This window comes from Alosa pseudoharengus, unplaced genomic scaffold (genome assembly GCF_046254945.1).
Source record: "Alosa pseudoharengus isolate Yale_2024_CS ecotype anadromous, Long Island Sound unplaced genomic scaffold, YU_APseudo_1.1 YU_APseudo_1.1_scf_26, whole genome shotgun sequence".
Lineage (NCBI taxonomy): Eukaryota > Metazoa > Chordata > Actinopteri > Clupeiformes > Clupeidae > Alosa > Alosa pseudoharengus.
Window position 1 is genome coordinate 1,942,587 of NW_027468701.1, and position 6,483 is coordinate 1,949,069.

At 35.5% G+C, this 6,483-nt stretch overlaps 1 long non-coding RNA gene across 1 annotated transcript; it reads right to left on the bottom strand.

The window, feature by feature from the left end:
* Positions 1 to 2,683: 2,683 nt before the first annotated feature.
* Positions 2,684 to 6,156, bottom strand: LOC143099256 (uncharacterized). The gene is made up of 7 exons (XR_012981457.1): positions 6,033 to 6,156; positions 5,262 to 5,308; positions 5,036 to 5,081; positions 4,496 to 4,580; positions 4,148 to 4,306; positions 3,915 to 4,014; positions 2,684 to 3,476 (listed from the first exon to the last, which is right to left on the bottom strand). It is a non-coding gene; the product is annotated as an uncharacterized LOC143099256 (long non-coding RNA).
* Positions 6,157 to 6,483: the final 327 nt, after the last annotated feature.

Consider the following 6,483-nt stretch of genomic DNA (forward strand, 5'->3'; position numbering starts at 1 on the left):
CTATGCACAGACGCATTTGATAGACATCCGTGGCACCCAATAAACGGATCTGGGCATTTTTTTTTCAAATACGACAAGATTAACGTTTGGTTCCCAGACCACGTCTCATTGAGAAGTGGTGGCGCTAGCCAGGCTAGTGGGTGACAATAAATGTTTTCAAAATCATTATTTGGTGAAAAGGTTATAATGGCGGACCCTCTAAATGCGGCTTACTATACACCATCCAATGAGGGGTCGGTAAAACAAGATTAAAAAAAGCTGTATTTAAAGATACAGGTGTACGTTTGTCTGACAAAGATGTCACCGACTGGTTACCTGTTGAGGATTCTTATACACTTCACAAAAATATGCATGTTAATTACAAGAGAATTACAGTTTCAAGCAGACTTGGTTGATGCCTATATACTCGAAGTAGTATATAGTAGTACTTTAAATATACAGTACGTTGACACACATAGACATTTTTAGCAAATATGCCTGGGTATGTGTTCTGAAAATAATAATTGTATCTGAATTCATTTTAAAGGAATTGCATGCAAACCGACCGTGGGACAGAATTCTTCAACAAACATATTTTTTGTATTATAAAGAGACTATTACTTTAATAACTCAGCAGCACTGAAGAAACATATTGTAAGCCTGTTCATTTAAAACAAATAAAACTCCCTCTGACAGTGGTGACTTTAGAACTGACAGTGGACACTCTGACAGCGGTGACAGTGGCCTCATTACAACATACAATTCCAAAACTTATACCACTCAAGTCAATAGCTTCTTGCTTAACAACTTTGTTATTTTTTGGACCAAAAGTTAAATTTAAGTTAAAAAGTTTTTTTAAGGAATATAAGGTACAATTAAGCAATATCATTATTAAAAGTACCCATCCCTATATCATCAAATATCAAATCATCATAGTAAAAAATAAAGTCATTACCGGTAGGAATTATGCATCACTGACATCATGTTAAACCGTCATCTAGTGCCCCTACTCGTGCTAATTCATAATAATACATTGTATTGTTCTGAAAACTGGATTGTAAACTGTATGTATGACGTGAAGAACAGATAACAAATAACAATTGTGAGCACTGTGGCAAACATTCAATAAGAAACATATAGGTTCAATTAGCAATAGGCTATCATTAAATGGTGTTCAAATGCTTTCAATATTGTGATAGATGTTAAGGAAAGGATGTTTTGTGTGTTATCTATCTATCTTTTACCATGTAAATGTTAAGGTTTTTTGTGGAAGCCAGCTTGCACAAACATTAGCTATCATTTTCCTAACTAGCAGTGTTAGCCCATAGATATGAGCATAGACTAACATAGACTAACATGGTAAGCCAAACATATGTGCTAATTCAAAAAAGGATGGTAACGTTATAACATTAGTGTTGGTGAAAGAAGCCTGGTATGTGGATGCATGCAGTAAGCATGACCTCTCTTTCTGATACCCGTCGAACTGTATGGAACTGACAGGGATTATTTTTTTGTTTTTTATAAAAACACAACAACAAAATAGCATGGCATATCATACCATACTGATAGATTTTGCTCTTCTCAAGCACAATGAGATGTTTACAACTACATGACCTTTTATCAATCCAGTTGCAGTAGCCCTAGACCCTAACCACAATTGATGAACTGCCCTATACTTGTGATTGTTTTTAGAGATTTTAGAAGTTTTATTCCGATGGTACAGAATTTGTGGCTGGTGCTAAAACTTTTAACCTCTGTAGCACCTGTGCAAAAAAGCCCTGATCATGCTTACTGCATGCATCCACATACCAGGCTTCTTTCACCAACACTAATGTTATAACGTTACCATCCTTTTTTGAATTAGCACATATGTTTGGCTTACCATGTTAGTCTATGTTAGTCTATGCTCATATCTATGGGCTAACACTGCTAGTTAGGAAAATGATAGCTAATGTTTGTGCAAGCTGGCTTCCACAAAAAACCTTAACATTTACATGGTAAAAGATAGATAGATAACACACAAAACATCCTTTCCTTAACATCTATCACAATATTGAAAGCATTTGAACACCATTTAATGATAGCCTATTGCTAATTGAACCTATATGTTTCTTATTGAATGTTTGCCACAGTGCTCACAATTGTTATTTGTTATCTGTTCTTCACGTCATACATACAGTTTACAATCCAGTTTTCAGAACAATACAATGTATTATTATGAATTAGCACGAGTAGGGGCACTAGATGACGGTTTAACATGATGTCAGTGATGCATAATTCCTACCGGTAATGACTTTATTTTTTACTATGATGATTTGATATTTGATGATATAGGGATGGGTACTTTTAATAATGATATTGCTTAATTGTACACTCAAAAAAATGATTTGTTGGGGTTACTTAATTTAACTATGACACCTATTTCCACAGATTTGAATTATGTAATTTGAACCTAATACAGGTAAATAGGACCAAAGAGCAGAAGTCAAGCTCAACCAATGAAAAACATTACTTTCATTCAAAGTATTATGAGTAGTTTATTTCAAAACTAATGAGTCTTGTTGAATCAATTGATTTTAAGCATGTAATTTAGACTTAATCTGTTATGTTGCACAAACTAATACCATTTATGTTAACTGGACAACTTTATTTACTTTAAATCAAATTTTCCTCACTCACACATAAGTGAACAGTTACAACTGAATTCTCAAAAAAAGGTGTTTATTTTATAGTCACAGACCAGAAATCAGTTATCATTTTCATTTTAGCAGCAAACTTAAACTTACTAATAACTGTATTAATAATTAAAGTGTTGTTGACGCCTCAAACACTACTGCATTTAGTTCTGCTGCATTTCTTTTACTGTCAAAATCCATACAATCCTCACAAAAAGGTAAAAATAGAAATAAGACTTAATGGCAGGGCAGATAAATTATCAAGACTTTACATTTTGTCACAACAGCCTTACAGTTCCACTGCAAAGCGTCAAATCAATGGACTCAAAGAATGTGTAGGCCACCGTTGAAGACAGTCCACATAGGAAATAAAACGTTTCAGCTCTACTTTTACAATTTTTGTTATACCAGTTTTTGTTTGACATCACATAATAGCTTGTTGGGGAAAAAATATGATGAATAAAGATGAACGCTGAATGACATGGTTCACAGATTACTGGTAACTTACTCAAGCATCTTGTTTTTAAGGGCTTGTACCTTTGGCAAAAGCCTCTGTCCATCCAAGTTGAAGAACACTTTCTGTATAACCTCAAATGAATTTTTGAGTTCACGAAGGTATGAAAGGTTCAATGTGTACATTAATCCAAACAACATAGCCGTTGCCACAGCCACACTCATCACAGAGCAGATGGTTTCAACACCTTCAATGATGACCCTGATGTCCTCTGGCTCATCGTCTAGTTCATGTCCTTCATGGCAAACATTGTAGATCCCCATTACTGTCTGCTCCATATCCTTTTTGGCTGCCAACCTATCACAGTCCTATGCAAGACCAATAAAAACAATTACTTATTTATAAAACTACTACAATGCTACCCAATTATTGCCTAGACTGTGCGGCCCAACAGTCTAATTTGCACCACCAGTCTAAATATTGGCCAAATAATATTTCAACCATATCTGATAAGTATACATGCTGATGTTTCAGTCTTTTATTTACATTAACTTTCATCACGGTCAGTTCAGGTCAATTTTTCTTTAAAAACAATGGACATAAGGTTAAAGGAAACATTGAAGTGTTGGGTATAAGCTAAGGCAAGTGTGTGTGTTGTTGTTGCAACTGTGGTTAATGTGTAACAAATGTCAGACTATTGACCAGCATGTGCAAAAGATGGCATGAGGCCAAGTATAAGTGTGTAAAGAGTATGTGTTAGAGAAAGTAAAGTGTGTGTGTGACCAATTTAAAAGCCGTATACGTACGTGTGCTCACAGTGTATTTCTTGACAAGGTGCAATGGGTCCTCATTCAAGTAGACGCAAAGCACTTTGAGGATACACTCCCTTCAGACGTCAATGATGTTCTGTTGGAAGCACAGACAAACAGAAAACAAAAGAAATAAATACATGTTTACATTAGCATGACGTCACAACACAATCTATGCACAGAATAATAACTAAAAAGAAAATTCAATTTGATGCAACTGACTGAACAACCTCTGAAATGGGTTGCATGATGGTTCGAATGGTTCGGCCAGGGACTCCACCTTTGCTGTGGAACATCTTCATCAAGCTGTCTGAGTACTTATCTAGAATCATGTTTAGAAACTTTAATTCCAGTGGGACTGTTGTGACTCGAGCAAACTCATTATTGATCTGTAAAAGTGCAAAGGAAACAAAAAGAACCAAGCTAAGTATTTAAATTCCAAAACATTTCCTGTAAACTGTTTCTCCTCTTGGGTGTTGAGGACAATAGTTAACTTCAGCTTTTCTGTATTTTTTTTTAATGCTTGAAGCAGCATGATGCGGACCTTGCCGTTTGTTCTTCAAAGAATTTATACTCACTTCAGAACACCCAACACTTCGTTGCTTTGTGCGCAAGTTTGCCATCTTGAATTATTCTCAATTCCAGTTCGGTTCAGTTATTGCCCTAATTATCAAAAAGAGAAGGCAAATGCAATCACAGTAAATAACTAAGTTATCAAATATCAAACATCAGGATTTTTTTGGTGGTCACCTCCTACTCAAGTTAGTTACCTACAGTATGGAAAGGCAAAATCAACACTAAGTTAATACCACTTAAAACCCAAAACCTTCATCTCCAATGTTATAACATTTGGTGGCATAACTTGTCTTGGTACATGCCTCTGATATGTATGAAATAATTTTTCCTCTGAGGAAAGCTCAGCAAAATCACAAAACTGACAACTGTAGGTCAATAATTTTGTTCCTGTCTGTGAGGGTAATGAATGAGCTCGGTAAACATGGTTTTTCAAGCTATTCCATGTCCTGAAACTACATGGACAACTGGCATAAGTGCACAGGTAACAGGGATTCCTACCATAATGACCATGGCATAATTTACAGTGTTGTAACAATTTGTACCTGCTAGACTGTGAAGCACAGCATAGAACACCACCTAAAGAAAGATCTAGGAAAAGGACAACAGGTTATAAACACAGTTTATTCCACACACCCTGTGCTTCAGGCTAAGCCAAAAGCTTTGAATACTTTTCTACCAAAACAGTTTTGTCAAAACAATCTCTAAAAACTTTAATCTTTAACATATCAATCATATTCATGAACAACAACATTGCTGAATCCAACTTACCACATGAGGCATGGCCTGAATGCCAGGCAAGGCAACACTGGTAAAATCTGAAAGGGGTGGGGCACATTAATAATGATTTCAAAAGCAACTTTTGCGTCATTACCATATATTAATTAGGATAAATACGCCAGATAGATAGACAGATAGATAGAGATACTTTATTGATGCCTAGGGGAAATTCAAAACAAAATTAAAAAAAGATGAGTTCATTGGGTCAAATATAAAATATAAAGTATAGAATAAACAACACTTGAACGTCACAAACGACACCAAAAATACATTTAACTGCTGCTGTGTTCACATCTCCTCAGTCACAATAAACAGAGCCTGATGCCCAACGTGTTTGAACACTGTAGCTACCAACATAGCAGGGCATCCACCTGCTGCAACACGTTTTGCATTCATTTCTGAATTAGCTATTCATTAATGCAAAACGCCAGCGTTATCACAACCGTAGCAACTAGTCTAAAAGAACGGCAGTCATGCCTAACCTAACTTGACGTGTAATATCACCGACAATTTTTTTTAATTTAACTTACAACTACCGTTTCTGTAAGGCTGCATGGATTTGACTACATTAGCAGCGTGAACACGGTTAGCCATCTAGACATGTGACTAGCTGATACTAACAAATCACACGAAATACTTGGAATATCATTCAAATACTCACTTAGGTCAAAGTTTTGACAGTTTCGAACAGAATTACGATCGATCTACTTAGCACCAACTGTAAATGCTACTCGCAGATGATAAAAGATGTAGGTTACTCACCAGTTAGCTTCGTTTTGTCGCTTCCAACGCACTTCCAGTTCAGTTCACCAACGTCTCTACACAGCATGACATGAGCGTGACCAAAAACTTCCGCCTTGATGTCACGCGATGATGTGAAGTGAGCATGTGCGAGAGATTTAATTGCATCAAATCACTTGTTACGTGTTTATTCAACAGAAATGAATTAAACTCCTCCAAATTTCCTGATATCTAATTTGGATTTAATTAAAACAACTATCTACATCTCTCTAATTAATCAGTTTTAGTTATTTCATCATGTTTCATTTATTTCTAACAAACAATACCCAGTTTTCATTTTTTTGAGTGTACCTTATATTCCTTAAAAAAACTTTTTAACTTAAATTTAACTTTTGGTCCAAAAAATAACAAAGTTGTTAAGCAAGAAGCTATTGACTTGAGTGGTATAAGTTTTGGAATTGTATGTTGTAAT